At 39.0% G+C, this 21296-nt stretch overlaps 1 protein-coding gene across 4 annotated transcripts in view; it reads right to left on the reverse strand.

Annotated features, from left to right (window-relative positions):
- HYCC2 (hyccin PI4KA lipid kinase complex subunit 2) overlaps window positions 1–21296 on the reverse strand; it is a 76718-nt gene that overhangs the window by 51580 nt on the left and 3842 nt on the right. For all 4 annotated transcript variants that reach the window (XM_047773207.1, XM_047773208.1, XM_047773209.1 and 1 more), the window contains exon 3: window positions 9392–9489. The gene's annotated coding sequence lies outside the window, so the exon portion shown is untranslated. The remainder of the gene's footprint in view (window positions 1–9391; window positions 9490–21296) is intronic.

A 21296-nucleotide genomic window follows, 5' to 3' on the forward strand; every position in this document is an offset into this window, starting at 1 on the left:
CATTATACATTTTAATGTATTTGCATTGTTATCTTCTGTAGTATAAATTCTAAAACTCAAGTTTGAAATTTTAAGGTTCCAGGATATAAATATTATTAATAGGGAGTTCCCGACATGGCTCAATGGTTAACAAATCCAACTAGGAACCATAAGGTTGCAGGTTTGATACCTGGCTTTGCTCAGTGGGTTGAGGATCTGGTGTAGCCGTTAGCTATGGTGTAGGTTGCAGACGAGGCTCAGATCACCCGTTGCTGTGGTTCTGGTGTAGGCCAGCAGCTACAGCTCCGATTAGACCCCTAGCCTGGGAACCTCCATATGCCACGGGTGCAGCCCTAGAAGAGACAAAAAAATATATATATATATATTTATTAATAACATATCAAAATATAATAAATTATCAAAACCATAATCCATCATATATTTTTAGAGAGCATAGATCATTACGTGTACAAAAAAATTTCTTCTTACAAAGTTTTTTTTTTTGCTATTTTTTGGGCCGCTCCTGCGGCATATGGAGGTTCCCAGGCTAGGGTTGAATCGGAGCTATAGCCTCTGGCCTACGCCAGAGCCACAGCAACGCGGGATCCGAGCCGCATCTGCAACCTACACCACAGCTCACAGCAACGCCGGATCGTTAACCCACTGAGCAAGGGCAGGGACCGAACCCTCAACCTCACGGTTCCTAGTTGGATTTGTTAACCACTGCACCACGACGGGACCTCCTCTTCTTATAAAGCTTATACCTTAACATAGAAATCTAAACAAATCTGGTGTTCCTGTTGTGGCTTAGCGGTAATGAACCTGATAAGTATCCATGAGAATGTGGGTTCGATCCCTGGCCTTGCTCAGTGGGTTAAAGACTCGGCATTGCTGTGAGCCACGGTGTAGGTTGCAGATATAGCTCAGGTCCCTCATTGCTGTGGCTGTGATGTAGGCTGGCAGCTGCAGCTCCAATTTGACCCCTAATCTGGGAACTTCCATATGCCACAGGTGTGGTCCTAAAAAGAAAAAAGCAAAAAATAAATTAATTAAAAAAATAAAGAAATCTTAACAAATCTAAATATAAAAACTTGCAATTTTCCTACATTCGTTTAATTTTATATGTATGACTTTTAAAACTTGGACAATACAGGAATTCCCATTGTGGTGCAATGGGTTAAAGACCTGGCGTTGTCTCTGTGGTGGCCTGGGTCACTGCTTAGGCGTGGGTTTGATCCTTGGCCCAGCACAGTGGGTTAAGGGTCCAGCATTGCCACAGCTGTGGTGTAGGTCACAGATGTAACTCAGTTCCGATCCCTAGACCGGGGAACTTTGATATGCCATGGGTGCAGCTGAAAAAGAAAAAAAATTTTAATTAAAAAAAAAACCTGAGAGAATAAAAATCACTATCAAAACATTCAAGTGAGTACCAGTTGTCAGAGCATTAAAAATTTAATACACAGGAGTTCCCGTCGTGGCACAGTGGTTAACGAATCCGACTAGGAACCATGAGGTTGCGGGTTCGGTCCCTCCCTTGCTCAGTGGGTTAACGATCCGGCGTTGCCATGAGCTGTGGTGTAGGTTGCAGATGCGGCTCGGATCCCGAGTTGCTGTGGCTCTGGTGTAGGCCGGTGGCTACAGCTCCGATTCAACCCCTAGCCTGGGAACCTCCATATGCCGCAGGAGCGGCCCAAGAAATAGCAAAAAGACAAAAAAAAAAAAATTTAATACACAGAATGCTATACTGTATTTGAAAGGGATGTGGCAAAAATGATGTAACAATGTATTTTACAGTATTTTTTTAAAAATTGCTTTTTGTTTAGTAAAGGCTTGAATCTTCTAAAGTTTAGCCACATTTACAGTTTACTCTTTGGAGTTCCCATCGTGGCTCAGTGGTTAACGAATACGACTAGGAACCATGAGGTTTCAGGTTCAATCCATGGCCTTGCTCAGTGGGTTAAGGATCCGGTGTTGCTGTGAGCTGTGGCTCAGATCCCAAGTTGCTGTGGCTCTGGCGTAGGCTAGTGGCTACAGCTCTGATTGGACCTCCAGCCTGGGAACCTCCGTGTGCCGTGGGTGGGGCCCTAGAAAAGGCAAAAAGACAAAAAAATAAAATAAAAAATACAGTTTACTCTTTAACAATCTGGAAGTTATTTTAGAATGTGATATGAAAAACATCTAACAATTTTTTTCTCCAATAGTTCTCAGTTGTTATAATACACTGTTTGCATGTCCATTTTTTCCTAACTTAAAATGCTTTTTTTATTGTATACTAGAGGTTTTACACATATTGGGAACTATTATTGAGCCATTTTTCCCATTAATTTTGTATGAGGACTATAATATTTTACTTATTTACTTATTTTAGGACTGCAGCACATCGAAGTTCCCAAGCTAGGAGTCAAATTGGAGCTGCAGCTGTTGGTCTATGCCAAACCAACCACAGCAACGCTGGATCCAAGCTACATTTGCAACCTACACTGCTGCAGCTTGCAGCAACGTGGGATCCTTAACCCACTGAGCGAGGCCGGGGATTGAATCTGCATCCTCATGGATAATAGCTGGGTTCTGAACCCGCTGAGCCACAATGGGAACTCCAGGACTATAATATTTTAATTACTGTGGCTTTTTAATGCACTTTTTTTTTTCTGGCCTCACCCATGGCATGTGGAATTTCCCAGCTCAGGGATTGAACCTGCACCATAACAGCAACCCAAGCCACTGCAGTGACAATGCTGGATCCTTAACCCACTGCATCACAAGAGAGATCCTTTGATTTTGACTATATTCCCTATGTGTACATCACACACCTGTGACCTATTTGTCTTAGAGCTGGAAGTTTGTACATCCTCTTACCCCCTTTCTAGCCATACTTAAACCTTCTGTGCTTCATTTCTCTCATTTCAAAAAGATAATAGGGAGGAGACGGGATTAAGATGGTGAAGTAGAGAAGGACTGGAGCTCACCTTCTCTCATGAAAACAACAAAATCACAACCAACCACTGAACAACCATCAACAAAATAGACTGGAAACTACCAAAAAAAGGTATCCTACACCAAAAGACAAAGAGGAGGCCACATCAAGATGGTAGGAGGGGAGTACCCGTTGTGGCTTAGCAGTTAACGAATCTGAGTAGGACCCATGAGGATTCTATCCTTGGCCTTGCTCAGTGGGTTAAGGATCCAGCATTGCCATGAGCTGTGGTGTAAGTTGCAGACTCGGTTCGGATCTGGTGTTGCGGTGGCTGTGGCGTAGGCTGGCAGCTGTAGCTCTGATTCGACCCCAGCCTGGGACCTAGCCTGGGAACCGCCATACGCCTCGGAAGAGGCCCTGCAGCATCTGGCGTTGAGGGCCAGCAGGACTTGTGTGCAGGAGTTTGCACTGGGTCCCAGAGCAAAGCAGAGACTCAAAGAGGAATCTGGGTCAGACCTGTCTGGGGATCTTGGAGGATCTTCTGGGAAAAACAGGGGGCAACTGTGGCTCATTGTGGGGGAAGGACATTGGAGGCAGAGGCAAAGGTCTAGAGAATAATCATCAAGGCGAACTCTCCAGGAGGTGACCATTTTGGAAAAATCTGGCTCCACCCATCAGGGCTGAGAAGCCCCAGGCCAAACAATAAACTGGGTGGAAACACAGCCCCACCCATCAGCAAACAGGCTGCCTAAAGACCTCCCGGGCACACAGTCTAGCCTCTAATCACACCCAGAGACAAAGCCCCACCTACCAGTGGGATAAGAATCATCTCCACCTTCAGTGGGCAGGCACCAGTCAGGAAGCCTGCAGCAAGCCCCTGTACCAACTTCAGCCACAAGGGGGCCAGACATCAAAAGAAGAGAGGCTACAACCCTAACATCTGCAAAAAATAGACCAGACCAAAAATCCATACAAAATGAAAAGGCAGAGAATTATGACTCAGATAAAGAAACAAGAAAAAGAAAAAAGCTCAGAAAAATAGCTAAGTGATCTGGAGATTACCAATCTTCATGAAAAAGACTTTAATGATGGTAAAGATGATTCAAGATCTTGGAAATAAACTGGAGGCAAAGATTGATAATTTATAAGAAATAATGAACAAAGAAATAGATTAAAGATTAAATAAGCAGAGATGTAAAATAAAATAAATGAAATAATAATGAATTGAAAAACAAATGAAAAGAGCCCTCTTACACTGTTGGTGGTAATGTAAATTGGTGCAACCACTATGGAAAATGTATGGAGATTCCTTAAAAGACTAAAAACAGAATTACCATATGATCCAGCAATTTCACTCCTGGGCATCTATTCAGAGAAAACTGTTACTCAAAAAGATACACGTATCCCAATGTTCATTCCAGCACTATATACAATAGCCAAGACATGGAAGCAACCTAAATGTCCATCAACAGAGGAGTGGATAAAGAAGATGTGGTACATATACACAGTGGAATATTTCTCAGCCATAAAAAGGAATGAAATAATGGCATTTGAAGCAACATGGATGGACTTAGAAATTATTCTAAGTAAAGTTAGATAGTGAGACACAAACATCACATGCTATCACATGTGGAATCTTAAAAAAGGATGCAATGAACTTATTTGCAGAACAGAAACAGACTCAGACTTTGAAAAACGTATGGTCACCAAAGGAGACAGGTTGGGGTGGGGAGGGGGGCGGGGGAGGAAGGGAGGGGCTGGGGGGTTTGGGGTGGAAAGGTTCTAAAATTAGGTTGTGATGATGACTGTACAACTATAAATATAATAAAATTCACCTAATTTAAAAAAAAAACAAAAGAAGAGGTAATAGCAGCACTTACTTCATATAGTTATTGCGTACTTAGAATAGTTCTTGTCACAGGGTAAACACTACATAAGTGTTTGCTACAAGTATTATATAATTAATCTTCAGTATCTTCAGGATACTACATACTATAAAATAGCTGCTGTTATCCTCATCTAATAGATAAGAAAATTAAAATGTAAAGTTTAAGGGACCCACACATGGTAACACAGTTTAAGTAGCAAAGCTGGAACGTGAATTTAATGCCTACTCTAAAATCTATGGTTGAAAAATGTAATGTGTTGGGGTTGCATGAATCCAACTAGGAACCATGAGGTTTCGGGTTCGATCCCTGGCCTCGCTCAGTGGGTTAAGGATCCTGTGCTGCTGTGGCTGTGGTGTAGGCCGGCAGCTATAGCTCCAATTCGACCCCTAGCTGGGAACCTCCATGTGCCACCAGTGCGGCCCTAAAAAAAAAAAAATGTAATGTGGTTCCTTTCTCATGGCTCATACTTCTCCCCCGATGTGTCTGTATGTTCTGGCCATACTCTCTTTTCAATTTCTCTGTATAACTTCATGCACATCTTCATCCCAGGGATCCAGTGTGAGCTGTTCCAGCCTGGAATGCTGTTCTATAACTACTACTTAGGTAACTGGCTCCTTCCAATCCTATTAGTCTCAGCAGGCCTTTCTTGACCACTTTATCTAAATAGGAACCCTCCCTTCTCCAATATTTTCCACTCCAACAAATGATTCATTTCCTTTCTAAAGCTTTGGATTTTATACTTTAGTAGAACTTATTACTTACTACCTTTCCCATCAGATTGTAAATGACGAGGAACAAAAACCAAGCAGGAGGCATAACTCTCACAGACTTCAGGCAATATTACAAAGCCGCAGTCATGAAGACAGTGTGGTACTGGTACCAAAACAGACATACAGACCAATGAAACAGAACAGAGAACCCAGAAATAAACCCAGACACCTACGGTTAATTAATCTTTGACAAAGGAGGCAAGAATATAAAATGGGAAAAAGACAGTCTCTTCAGCAAGTGCTGTTGGGAAAACTGGACAGCCACATGTAAATCATGAACCTGGAATCTAACCTCACATGATGCACAAAAATAAACTCAAAATGATTTAAAGACAAACGTAAGATGAGATACCATCAAACTCCTAGAAAAGAACATAGAAAAAACATTCTCTGACATAAACTGCACAAAGGTCAGTCTCCCAAGGCAACAAAAATAAAAGCAAAAATAAACCAATGGAACCCAATCAAACTGACAAGCTTTTACAAAGCAAAGGAAACCACTAAAAAAAAAAAAAAAAAAAAAGACTACTGACAGAATGGGAGAAAATAGTTTCAAACAATGCAACGCTTAATCTCTAAAATATACAAACAACTTATACAACTCAACAGCAAAAAAGCCAACAACCCAATTGAAAAATGGGCAAAAGATCTGAGTAGACATTTCTCCAAAGAAGATATACAGATGGCCAACAAGCATATGTAAAGATGCTCAATATCACTGATTATTAGAGAAATGCAAATCAAAACTACAATGAGGTACCACCTCACACCAGTCAGAATGGCCATCATTAAGAAGTTCACAAATAACAAATGCTGGAGAGGATGTGGAGAAAAGGGAACCCTCCTACACTGTTGGTGGGAATGTAAATTGGTACAACCACTAGGGGAAAAAGTAGGGAGACACCTTAGGAAACTATATATAGAACTACCATATGACCCAGCAATCCCACTCCTGGGCATATATCCAGACAAAACTTACCTTGAAAAAGACACATGCACCCGTATGCAGCACTATTGACAATAGCCATGACATGGAAACAACCTAAATGTCCATCCACAGATGAATGGATTAAGAAGATGTGGTATATATACACAATGGAATACTATTCAGCCATAAAAAAGGGCAAAATAATGCCATTTGCTGCAACATGGATGGAACTAGAGACTCTCATACTAAGTGAAGTAAGTCAGAAAAACAAAGACAAATACCATATGATATCACTTATATCTGGAATCTAATATATGGCACAAATGAACCTTTCCACAGAAAAGAAAATCATGGACACGTAGAACAGGCTTGTGGTTGCCAAGGAGGAGGGGAAGGGGGTAGGATGGACTAGGAATTTGGGGTTAATAGATGCAAACTATTGCCTTTGGAATGGCTAAGCAATGAGATCCTGCTGTACAGCATTGGGAATCATACCTGGTCACTTATGATGGAGTATGATAATGTGAGAAAAAAGAATGTATACATGCATACGTGACTGGGTCACTTTGCTGTAGAGTAGAAAATTGACAGAACACTGTAAACTAGCTATCATGGAAAAAAATAAAAATCATTAAAAAGAAAAAAAAAGATGATAAATTACATGAGAACAGGTTCCTTTTCTGTTTTACTCACATCTGAGTGCTCACTATGGACTCAAAGCTAACAAGTATATTATGGTATGTATAACAGGTACTTAATGTATATTTGTTGAATCAATGAACCACATAGCTTACGTGACCTTGGACAAATCACTCAAACCCTTTGGGCTTCAGGTTTCTACAATGATAAGCTACTTTCTAAATCTAAAATCTAATAAATATATTTTAGTACTTTCATTTGGAAAACAGAACAGTACTGGTTACAGAGAAATTTTTAAAATATATGTTTCCTAACTAAATTTGGCATATTTTAGTATTTAGAGGTATCTATGAATATACTGAAAGTTCTCTCTTTTTTTTTTTTTGTCTTTTTAGGGCTGCACCCATGGCACATGGAGCTTCCCAGGCTAGGGGTCTAATCAGAGTTGTTGCTGCCAGCCTACGCCACAGCCACAGCAACGCCAGATCCTTAACCCACTGAGTGAGGTCAGGGATCAAACCCACAACCTCATGCTTCCTGGTTGAATTCATTTCTGTTGCGCCACGATGGGAACTCCATCTCCCTCTCTTTCTTTTTTTAGCCACACTCGTGGCATGTGGAAGTTCCTGGGCCAGGGATCAAACCCGAGCCACTGCAGCAGTAATGCCAGATCCTTAACCCGCTGTGCCACAAGAGAACTCCCTTCCAAGTTCTCTTTTTATTCAAATAGACAATACAGAATTCTGAAAATCATTTCTTCTACGTAAATTTATACCCATCCCATCACCTGGTATATCAAAGCTATATTTAAAAACAAAATTAAAGTTGATATTCCAGCAATCAAGGCCCATATTGCCTTACTGCCAGAGTAGAAAACAAAGAAAAGAGGATATCACAGAAAATGATTATTTTTTGGTGACTATGGTAATGGCAACCTTTATTAGCAAGCCCTGAATAAAATACAATGAACAAAATAATAAAGTGTTAGGTCATGATCTGAAAGAGGTCAATAATAACTTGCCAGGAAGCAAACTCACAGTACTTGCTCAAGTAATAAGCTCTCCATTTCTTACACAGATAGAAATTATATCTTAGCTGATAGTCAGCATAAATCTTTTCTAGGAATTGTTGATTTATGGAGAATCAGAATATAACAGGCAGTATGGCCTAATGATTAAAGAGTATGGGCTCTTGATCTAGTCTGCCTGAGTCTGAATTCCAGCTACATGACCTACAAGTTATGTCTCCTTGGGAAAATTACTTAACTAATCTGTAACCTAAAATTCCTCATTTATAAAATGAGGATAATAGAAGTACCTATGAGAATTCCCATCGTGGTTCAATGGTAATGAACCCGACTAGGATCCATGAGGACAAAGGTTCAGTCCCTGGTCTCATTTAGTGGGCTAAGGATCTGGCATTGCCATGAGCTGTGGTGTAGGCCAGTAGCTACAGCTCCAATTCAACCGCTAGCCTGGGGAACTTCCACATGCTCCAGGTGCAGCCCTAAAAGTATCCATTCCAAAGTTATGTTGTTGTTTTTTTTAAAAGATTAAATAAGTTAATACATCAGCAAGCAAAACTAACTGATAACTGCTCTCAAGGGTTTCTAATGGACCAATATTGTTGTATAAGCAAAGTTATACCATTACCAGGGTGATACATGATAGTAAAAAATGGTTTTACTACTGCAAACTTTCAGGTCAACAACTCTGAAGATATTTCAAGGTATATAAGTCTGAAACAAAGCACGTAACACATACTGTTATTATAAATACCAAATTTCCCTAAGGAAAAGCCTAGGACTGTAGTGTCCAGTTAATTTTAGTTAATTAAAATAAAATAAAATTCAAAGATTAAATTCCTTAGTTGCATTCTTTAGTTGCACCTTTCAAGTGCTTAGTAGCTGCATGTGGCTAGTGTCTCCCGTATTGGACAGCAGAGATGTAGAACACAAGACATTATCAAAGAAATTCTAAGAAATGGACTAATCTAGATGTAACTAGGAAATAAAATGCTGAGTAAATTCAATAATTCAATAGCTGTACTATCTAGATAACAAAAAAGTTAAAAGATACATCTGTTAAAAAGGAAACACTTTCAAAAGTAAAATTTAAAGGCAATAATTAAGATGTGATTATTTCAAGTCTCCAAAGTAAAATTGCTTAATAAATAGAAGCTACCCACCAAAAGTTACCAATATTTCTAACATGTCTAACTAAATGAGAGGTTCATTCTTTACCCTTTAAAAAGTTAAATTCTGTAATTTTACCTCTGTTCTAAGATCAGTGTTCTAATGGAGGAGGTGGCACAGGAATGCAGCAGAGTTCAAGTGTGGAATTCATTTGTTGAGACAAATATTTTCCAATTCTATAAAAAATGAAAATGAAAACCTGTGAAATATTGAGAGATATTATTCTCAAGAATATAATGTAAAGGAGAAAGAACAATTTTGATTTATAATAGTTTACCTAATATAAAAATAATTAGAATTACTTCTAAATTTCTATAATAGCTAGGATATACTTACACACCATTTTCAAATCTAAACTAAAAAACATTAGATTTGGGAGTTCCCGTCATGGCTTGGTGGTTAACAACTCCAACTAGGAACCATGAGGTTGTGGGTTCAATCCCTGGCCTTGCTCAGTGGGTTAAGGATCTGGTATTGCAGTGAGTTGTGGTGTAGGCTGCAGACACGGCTTGGATCCCGGGTTGCTATGGCTCTGGTGTAGGCTGGCGGCTACAGCTGATTCGACCCCTAGCTTGGGAACCTCCATGTGCCGAGGGAAGCAGCCCTAGGAAAGGCAAAAAGACAAAATAAAAACAAAAACGAAAATTAGATTTGGAGAAAAGAAGTCTGAATTTTAGTTTCAAAACTGCCATTAAATATCTGTAAAGACTTTGAATATATTATTTACATTTTTCTGGAGGCTCATCTGAATAGTCTATAAAAATAAGTACTTTCCAGTCCAAAATCCTGATTCCAACTTTCTTTGTTTTGTTTTGGCTATGCCCACAGCATTTGGAAGTTCTCAGGCCAAGGGTCAAACCTGCACTACAGCAATGACCTGAGCCACAACAGTGGCAATGCCAGATCCTTAACCACAAGGCTACTAGAGAACTCCACTATAAACTTCTGAAACACATTACAATGATCTCTCTCTCACATACACATCATTAAAATTGTAATATGCAGTATAAGACCAAGCTTAAATAATAAGTACCAATGACTACATTATGATTCTGGCTGAGTTTCACAGAACTGAATATTTTATCATTTGGGGAAAGAACACAGAAAATGCTATTACTTGAACAGAAACATATTAAAAGTTTTTTCATCAGAGAGAATCATTTTCCAATTGCTAAAAGTATACTTTTCTCATAAAGTAATAACTATTATTATGTAGTTGCTAATCACATCATGTTCTACCTCTTTGATTCAAAACTGTATCACAACTTTAAAATCAAAAACACCAAAAGAAAATTAACATTTTAAAATATGTTCATTAACAAATTTTCTTGTAGGAGTTCTTGTCATGACGCAGTGGAAACGGATCCAACTAGGAACCATGAGGTTGCCGGTTCGACTCCTGGCCTTGCTCAGTGGGTTAAAGATCCAACCTTGCTGTGAGCTGTGGTGTAGGTCGCAGAGGCGGCTCGGATCCTGCACTGCTGTGGTTGTGGCACAGACCAGCAGCTATAGCTCCAATTAGAACCCTACCCTGGGAACCTCCATATGCCAAGGGTGTGGCCCTAAAAAGCAAAAAAAAAAAAAAAAAAAAACAACAAAAAAAAACTTTTAATACAAAGAATATGCAATAAAATTCTCTTGGAGTTAAATTACATTAACTAGTCAAGTCTCCAATGTTTTTCAAACTGAAGATGTATCAGGACCTGCTACTTCAACCATAGCAGCTGACTTCTGTCTCATATACTGGTCTATCACATTAGTCTTTTATTCCATGGGAAGTTCTGCCATGGGGAAAAAACTTGAAAAGTACTAACAGAATATCTCTGGAAAGATACACAAGGAACTGGTAATACTTTGGAAAGGGGCACTTGATGACAAGGGGAGTGTTTCTTTGTACCTTGGGAATTTTGAACCACCAAAATAACTGCCAGATTGCGAAGCAGTGAAGGCAGACAGTGAAGGCAGGCAGGCAGACTTGAGAGTTATGCTGGGAACCTCTCAGAGACAGGTCTCTGACAATCTTTGGGGGCTAAGGCTAGATACTCAACAGGCTCTCAATCTGAAGAAAACAAAAAACAAAAATCCCCAAGATAATCCAACAGGGCAAATGATAGGAAAGCTGAGCCATTCAAAGTGTGTTCCTGAACCACAACAAAATTAACCTGGAGATCATTAACAACAGTAAATAAAAACCTAGACAAACCCCAACTACCTGGAAATTTTAAATTATACTTTTAAGTAATTTATGGATCAAAGAAGGTATTAAAACAAAAATTAGTAAAAGCGCCAAATTCAATGCTAAGAAAGATATAACATATTAAAACTTGTGGGGTGTAGCTATGGCTCTAATGGCATATACAGGAAGTTCTCACTCTCATGTATAAAGCAAAGACATAGTTCTTATATGCATTTAAAAGTTTCAGTTAACCTGGTACCTTGCAAAGCTAAGAATGCCTACACTAGCAAAGAGGCTGCAAAAAAAATCAATGGTTTTAACTACTGATAGATATCTATCTCAAGAAGCCAGATAGAAGAGCAAATGCATACAACAGAGAAAATAATCAACAAACCCAAAAGTTAGTTCTTTGAAAAGATTAATAAAATCTGACATACCCCTAGTAATAATGATTAGAGAAAACAAAAATTACTATGAAATTTTAGACATCAAAAAGAGGATAAGATCAACTTCCTTCCAATAAATGTGATACTTAGCATGAAATGAATATATTTCTTGAAAAATACTAAAAGAAACAGAATATCCAAATAACCTCATAGCTGTAAAAGAAATGTAATCTATTAGTAAGACTCTTTCCATAAAGAAAATCTCAATTGCAGATGGTTTCACTATCGGATTCTTTCAAACAATTAAGGAGGAAACAAACCAAGCTTGTACAAAGTCTTCAGAAGAACTGAAAATAATAGAAGACTTCCCAATTCTTTCCAAGAACTGGAATGTCAAAAACTTGATGTCAAAAACTGACAGACATTACAAGGAAGGAAAATCATAGACTAACTGTTCTCATGAACACAGACGCAAAAATTATACCAATGTATTAGCAAATGAAATTTAGCACCATATATGAGACATTAAAAATAAGAACCATCTGACAAAATTCAATACCCATTCATGATAAAACCTACTAGAAAACTCATAAAGGGTATCAATAGAGAGCCTATACAAAGTGTCACAGTCAATGGTAAAATACTGAAAACTTATTTTCTGAGGTTGAAAACAAGAAAGAGATGATCATTATCAGCACTTCTGTTCAACAACATTGTACTGGAGGGTCTAGCTAGTACAGAAAGTCAAGAAAAAGATATAAGAATTATAACTAGAGAAGAAGAAATGTCATTATTTACTTATGATATGATTATTAATAGACAATATGAACATGTATCAAGAAAATTCAAAAGATTCTACAAATTAATAAGTGAATTTATCTAGGTTTCTAGATATAAGGCTAACATATAAAGATCAGTTATATTTCTGTAAACCAGTGTTTTTAAAAAACACAACTTCCAGGAGTTCCTGTCATGGCACAGTGGTTAACAAATCCGACTAGGAACCATGAAGTTGCAGGTTCGATCCCTGTCCTTGCTCAGTGGGTTAAGGATCTGGCGTTGCGGTGAGCTGTGGTGTAGGCCGACAGCTACAGCTCCAATTAGACCCCTAGCCTGGGAACGTCCATATGCCGAGGGAGCGGCCCTAGAAAAGGCAAAAAGACAAAAACAAAACAAAACAAAACAAAAAACACAACTTCCAACAGCATTTTAAAGACAGAAATCTAACAGAAGATGTGCAAGACCATCACACTGAAAACTAGAAAACATTTTAAGAAAATTTAAAGGTTTAAATACATTGAAGGATATATACCATGTTCACAGGTTGGAGATTCAAGGTAAAAAATGTCAATTCTCCCCCAATTTATTTCTAGTTTCAAAACAATTAATCAAAATCCCACTCATCTCCTTTTGAAAGGCAACTGACAAGCTGATTCTGAAATCCCTATGGAAATGCAAGGAGCCAAGAATAACTAAAGCAGTCTTGAAAAACAACAGAAACTGGAGGGTTATGCTCCAAAATATTGACTTGTTAGAAAGCCATAGTAATTAAACTATACAAGAATAGAAACTAAAACTTACCAATGAAAACAATACGCCTAGAAATAGTCACACACAAATAGGACTATTTGATTTGTGACAAAGGCAAACAGCAGTGTAATAGGGAAAAGACGATCTTTTAAATAAAAGACACTGGGTCAACTGGATATTCCTACGGAAAATAATGTATCATGATCTTTAACCTTACATAACTCACAAAGTAAATTCCAAAAAGAATGTAGATCTAAATGTGAAAGTAAAAAACAAACAACAACAAAAAACCACAGCCAAAACATCTTTGTGTCTTTTAGAGCAGGCAAGTATTTTTTAAGCAAACACAGAAAGCACTAACCATAACAACAAAGATAAATTGGACTGTATTAAACTTGTCATCAAAAGACATTTCAGAGAGTGAAAAGTCAAGCCAGAGACCAGAAGAAGATATCAACAATAGGATAGCCCAACACCTCGGGAGAGATCTGACTGCTTGGCCTGGGGGCTGGGGCAGGAAAGCTATAAGGTCCATAACTTCTCTAGGGTAGGGAGTACGTCTCAGATGTATTTGTACTTCCAGTTCCTGACAGGGCCCTGCACATAGTTAGCACTTAGTTCATGATCATTGAAGGGCTTAACAGCAAAAAAGCAGTCAACGGCAGACTTAGCAGAGGCAAAGACTACTAGTTCCCATCCAATACAGATGCACGCCTCCACTGATCTAGTCTATATGCTCATCTAAAGCCATTTCTGAACCTTACGTAGTAGACAAGTATGACCAAATGACTAAGTTCTGGTCAATGAGATCAGAGGAAATACTGTGTAGGGAATTCTAGAAAGGTTTCTTAAAAGATGAAAGGTATGTCCCCTTTTGTCTTCTGCCTTTCTTCCTCCTTTCTTCAGCCTAGATCATGGATGTAATGGCTAGATAGCCAGCAACCATTCTGTGAGAACAGAAGCCACATGCTAGGGATGGCAGAGGAAAAAGAGAAGGAGGCTGGGTAATTGAAAAGTCTATGGAGTTTCCATATTAGTTCTAGACTACCATTTCTGAATTTTTTTATAAGACCAAGAAATGTACTATCTTATAACAATGGTTATTTCTTTTGCTTTTTATTGTCTTTTTTTTTTCAGGCCGCACCTGCGGCATATGGAAATTCCCAGGCTAGGGGCAGAATCAGAGCTGTAGGCCACGGCCTATGCCACAGCCACAGCAAGATACAAGCAGCAGCTTGAGGCAAGGCCAGATCCCTAACCCACTGAGAGAACCCAGGGATCAAACCCGCATCCTCATGGATATGGTTCTTAACCTGAGGAGCCACAACAGGAAATTCACAATCATTATTTCTTTTCTGTTTCTAGCAGCCAAACATAATTCCTACCTGATAAGGTAAGAAAGAGACTCTAGCAACAAATCTATGGTCTAAGAAATCAACAAGTCATTTCACCTATGCTTCAACTGAATGCTGATAAAGTGTTTAAGATACTTTCACTGAAATTTGTAGGATGGGGGGAGGTGTAGAAAGTAAAACTGAATGAAGAATCTATACTCTGTGAAGGTACATCAATCACCAATATAGTTCAGGTAGAGGCGTGGTTACAGGAGTTTAGTACACTGACAAGATTTACTAACACAGTACTATAATTTCTTGCCAACATTTGGGAGTTATGTTCTAGAAAAGTAATGTGGCTTATAAACTGTGACTGGCCAAAACCAAATTATATGAAAATAAGAAGGAAAAAATAAACATTTTAATAAGAGATGTTAAATCAGCTGTTTAAAACCTGTTCAGAAATTCCTGTCATGGTGCAGTAGAAACAAATCTGACTAGGATCCATGAGGGCGCAGGTTCAATCTGTGGCCTTGCTCAGTGGGTTAAGGATCCAGTGTTGCCAAGAGCTGTGGTGTAGGTCGCAGATGCAGCTTGGATCTGGTGTTACTGTGGCTACGGTGTAAGCCAGCAGCTACAGCTCTGATTTGATCCCTAGCCTGTGAACCTCCATATGCCGTGGGTACGGCCCTAAGAAAGCAAATAAATAAAATAAAATAAAATGTGTTCAAATAAAGAAACAGTGAATTTTCTACAGATTAACCTCCTTTAAGCTTGCAAGTAACACTAATGTAGCACAACAGTTAGATAAGGCTGATTCTCCCACATTATGCACACTATTCTACTTCATAAAGATTTTTAAAATTAGAAAAATTTTTTATTATACTTGATTTACAACATTGTGCCAATTTCTGCTGTACAGCTAAGTGACCCATCATTCCCTTTCTTATATTATCTTCCATCATGGAATATCCCAAGAGACTGGATAAAGTTCCTTGTGCTGTAGTAGACTATTTTATTTTTTGCCTTTAGGGCTGCACCCATGGCATATGAAGGTTCCCAGGCTAGGTGTCGAATTGGAGCTACAGCTGGCAGTCTTCCCCACAGCCACAGCAATGCAGGATCTGAGCAGAGTCTGTGACTTACATCACAGCTCACAGCAATGCCAGATCCACGACCGACTGAGCAAGGCCAGGGATCAAACCCGCATCCTCATGGATACTAGTCCCTCATGGATATTCGTCAGATTCCTCTCTGTTGAGTCACAACAGGAACTCCTGCTTATCCATTTTAAATATAACAATTTGCCTCTAACCCCAAACTCCCAGTCCATCCCACTCCCTCCCCCCTCCCCCTTGGCAACCACATCTCTATGTCTGTGAGTCTGTTTCTGTTTTGTAGATGGGCTCACCCATGCCATGTCTTAGATTCCACATATATGTGCTATCATATGGTATTTGTCTTTCTCTTTCTGACTTACTTCACTTAGTATGATAATCTCTAGCGGCATCCGTATTGCTGCAAATGGCATTATTTTATTCTTTTTTATGGCTAAGTAGTATACTTCATAAAGATTTGGAACCTGTCCTTCTTGGCTTGCCATTTAATGTCTTTGGTACTTGTGTTTTTATTTTTGTTACATCTCACCAAAATTTTTCAAATTCTTACAGTGATCATGTCATTTTTCAGACTGTTTTTCATCCTTACATTAAGAAAATAGAAAACAGGAGTTCCCGTTGTGGCTCAGTGGTTAACGAATCCAACCAGGAACCATGAGGTTACGGGTTCGATCCCTGGCCTTGTTCAGTGGATTAAGGATCCGGCGTTGCTGTGAGCTGTGGTGTAGGTCGCAGACATGGCTCTGATCCCCAGTTGCTGTGGCTGTGGTGTAGGCTGGCAGCTGTAGCTCCAATTCGACACCTAGCCTGGGAACCTCCATATGCCACACGTGCAGCCCTAGAAAAAGGCAAAAAGACCAAAAAAAAAAAAAAAGAAAGAAAGAAAATAGAAAATAATCTGATTTCTCTGTGGACTGAATTTTTGTCTTCACCAAATTCATATATTGAAATACTAACCCCCAATGTGATGGTATTAAGAGGTAGGACCTTTGGGAGGTGACGAAGTCATGAGGGCGGAGCTCTCATGAATGGCATCAGTGCCCTTATAAAAGAGCCCCAGAGAGTTCTCATGTTATAACACAGTAGGAAGACAGCCATCTCAGAAACAGAAAGTGGATCTTCAGCTGACACAAAATTTGCTGGCACCTTGATCTTGGACATCCCAAGTTCTAGGAACCGTGAAAAATAAATGTTTGTTGTTTAAACCACTCAGTCTGTGGTACAGCAGCCTGAACTGACTGAGACAATAGAAAGGTCCCTTTCTATTTCTCTATTCCCTTGAGTTGGGGTTAGCCTGGTGAGCTGCTCTGACCAACAAATGTGGTGGAAGGGCCATTATATAAATTCCAAAGCTTAATCCTCAGAGATGCCCTGCAACTTTATAGCTTCCACCTTCACCTTGCTAGAAGGCTAACCAAAGAATGCTATGTAAGGGAATTCCCATCATGGCACAGTGAAGATGAATCTGACTAGAAACCATGAGGTTGAGGGTTCAATCCCTGGCCTTGCTCAGTGGGTTAAGGATCTGGCATTGCCATGAGCTTTAGTATGTGCCACAGACTCAGCTTGGATCTGTGGCTGTGGGTAGGCTGGGAACCTCCATATGCCAAGAGTGCAGCCCTAAAAAAAAAAAAAAAAAGAAATGCTGTGTAAGGATACCAGACTAGCCTACTAGAGGCTGAAAAGCCACGCTGGGAAGAACTGTAGCACTTTAATGGACAGCTAGCACCATGTGCAAACACATCAAGGTCCTTCTAACTCAATCTACCCTCCTGGTGCATTTAGCTGCATGAGAGAGCCAAGTGAAACCAAAAGAACAGTCTAGCCAACCTACAGAATCATGAAAAATAATAATCTTTTTGTTCTGAGTCATTAAACTTTAGGGAGTGTTTTAGGCAGTAATACCAAATAAACTTTGATAACAATACTTAAGTTGAGAGAAATTACTTGAGATTTTTCTATTTTTATCTTTAATTCACCTATTATAGGGACCTGTAAGGCATGCTGATTCCAATGCTTCACTCCACAACCAATTAAAAAAAATAAATTAATGTATGAAAATACAATGGGGAGCCATTAAAGGATTTTGTATGAAATGAGTAATATGTAATAGGCAATTTAGAAATTGTAGAATGGACCAGAAGGAGGGCAGGGTGACCAATAAGAATACTGTTGGAATGGTCCTTAGTGAGAGGTCCAGTAAGAGGTTAGGGGCCTTTACTATCACTACTGCTGCTGCTACTACTACTATTATATACGTTATATATTTTATGATGCACCAAGTACTACAATAAGAACTTTATATGTATTTACTCATTTAATCCTTAATACGACCCTTTAAACATCTTATTTTGAAATAATTATACACTCATAAGCAGTTCCCAAACTATGTACCAGAAGGTCCCACGTACCCTTTGCCTAGTTTCCCTCAATGGTAACACACCTGCATAACTACAGTAAAATAGCAAGGCCAGGAAGCTGACCTTGGTATAGTCCACAGAGGATTATTCAGATACCACAAGTTTTATAAGCACTCATGTGTCTCCGTGTGTGTGTATGTATGTAGTTTTATACAATTTTATAACAGATGTAGATTTGCATAACTTCTACCACAATTAAGACACAGAACTGTTCTATAACCAAGAGGCTCCCCTGTAGTCACCTACTTCCTTCACCCTAATCCCTAACCTCTGGCAGACAGTACTCTGCTCTTCAACTATATAATTTTGACATTTTAAGAATGCTATATAAGGGGAATCAAAAGGAATATTTAACTTTTTGAGAGTTGCTTTTATCACTTGAGACCCATCCTAGTTGTTGCATGTATCAATAGCTCACTCTTTTACTGCTGTTTAGTATAAATGTGCCACGGTTTGTTTAACCATTCACCTGTTGAAGCACATTTGGGTTGTTTCCAGCTTTTGGCTAAAACTGCTCTGAAGGTTCTTGTGTGACTGTAAGTTTCTTTTTTTAATTTATTTTTATTTTTATTTTTTTGGTCTTTTTGTCTTTTCTAGGGCCACACCCAAGGCATATGAAGGTTCCTAGGCTAGGGGTCGAATCGGAGATACAGTTGCCAGTCTATGCCACAGCCATAGCAATGCCAGATCCGAGTCATGTCTGCGACCTACACCACAGCTCATGGCAACACTGGATCCTTAACCCACTGAGTGAGGCCAGGGATCGAACCCGCAGCCTCATGGTTCCTAGTTGGATTTGTTAACCACTGAGCCACGACGGGAACTCCTGAATTTAAGTTTCAATTTCTCTGGAATAAATGTTTAAAAGTGCAACTGCTGGACTGTACAATTCTGTTTTGTTTTTGTGCTGTGCCTGTGGCATGTGGAAGTTCCTGGGCCACGGACTGAACCCATGCCCCAGCAGTGACCCAAGCTGCTGCAGTGACAATACCCGATCCTTAACCCACTGTACCACAGAGAACTCCTGTACGACTCTGTTTTTAAAGATAAAGAAACTGAAGCTATTAATGGTGGAGCTAGGATTCTAATCCAGCTTATCTGCTTCTAGATCCTAATTCTTCATATTGTTTCTAGTGGTTGTACAAATTGAGAGAAGTGAATGGAATTAAAGAAATAGAAGGAAGAATCAACAGACTCCAGCAAGCTCAGATAAGGGGTATAAGAACAGTGTCAAAGACAACACCAGGTTCTAGCTTTAGCATATTAGGTAGATGATAAAATATGAATTCACTTTTAGATATACTCTATTAGAGGGATCTGCAAGTCATCATCGCCTAGCAGCAATTAGATTTATAGGATTAACAGCCAGAGATCAAAAAAATCTCTGGTCTAGGGACAGAGATTTGAAAATCACCACATCTAGATGCTAGTTGAATAAATAACATCAGAGGGACTGGGTACCGAATGACAAGATATTTGACAACAGAGCCCTGAAGAATAGAAACATTCATTTCCTCCAGTTTTTTTCCCACACACAAAACAGTATGTACTGTGACAGGCTGCAAATTCATGTTAAGTTTAGATTTTATAGTACTTCATGTTATGTGAGTTTTACAATCATAAAGTAGAAAAGACAGTAGTATACTCTCTCCTCCCTACTTCCTTTTTCACTTAAAAAGAAAGAACTACAAAAGGAATACATGCGGATTAAAAAGTCTTGGATCCTGCGAAATTAGATTGTTATGATCATTATACAACTAAAAATAAATAAATAAATAAAAAGTCTTGGAGTTCCCGTTGTGGCTCGGCAGCTTAAGAACCCAACACAGTATCTGTGAGGATGCAGGTTTGATCCCTGCATCTGGCGTTGCTGCAAGCTCTGGAGTAGGTCGCAGATGTGACTTGGATCTGGTGTTGCTGTGGCGTGGGCTGGCAGCTGCAGCTCCAATTCAACCCCTAGCCTAGGAACTTCACCAGTTTTTGTGGCTGATTGTAAAAAGAAGAAAAATAAAAAAGCCTTAATATTACTATGAAGCTCCCACTGTGGTGCAGTAGCTTAAGAATCCAACTGTTGCTATGGAAGCTCGGATCTGGTCCCTGGCCCAGGGAGGTGGGTTAAAAGGTCTGTTGCTGCAGCTGCAACTAATGTTGCTTCTGGGACTAAGATTTAATTCCTGGCCTGGGAACTTCCATGTGCTGTGGGTGTCATTAAAAAAAAAAAATTAAATAAAAAATGTTTAAAAAGCCTTAATATCACTCTGTATGATACTATACAGTAAATATATGTCATGAGACATTTGTCCAAACCCATACAGTATAAAATATCAAAATTGAAACCTAATGTAAACTACAGACTTTGGGTGGTAATGTGTCACAAATGTACACTTCTGTGAAGGATACTGATAATGGGGGAGACTATGTATATGTGTTGAGGTGCATGGGCAATCTCTGTGCCTTCCATTCAATTTTGCAGTGACCCTAAAACTGCTCTAAAAAGTAAAGTCTAGTTAAAAAAAAGAAAAGAAAAATTTAAGCCTCCATACAAAAGAATATATAAAAAGCATATATAAGTTTCACTCTGCACTCAGCATCTAACTCCTTCCACTAATTTTTTAAAGAAACACACACGGAAAGGAATTTAAGGAGTTAAACTGATGAATCTTAGTAGCTAACAAAAGTCTGTATTAATTAACAATCAAGCACTACCAAGAGCCAAGGGATTATGTCAATTATACTTGAGTTAAAAAAATCAAGGATCCATAATGACAAAGCTGCTAAATAAGTTTGATTCTAATCTTTTTTGGAGTTCAGTATCTTAATGATTGAAGAAAATAACTATTTTTTAACTCATGCTTTACCACTTAACATTTTAAGTGTCACTTACCATATTTTATGCCTACATTTTTGGCAGTTGCATTTTACACTTAGAACTATAATTCTTTTTTTTTCTTTTGGCTACTCCAGGGGCACATGAAAGTTCCTGGACCAAGGATCAAACCCGAACCACAGCACTGACCAT

This window comes from Phacochoerus africanus, chromosome 3 (assembly GCF_016906955.1).
Source record: "Phacochoerus africanus isolate WHEZ1 chromosome 3, ROS_Pafr_v1, whole genome shotgun sequence".
Classification (NCBI taxonomy): Eukaryota; Metazoa; Chordata; class Mammalia; order Artiodactyla; family Suidae; genus Phacochoerus; species Phacochoerus africanus.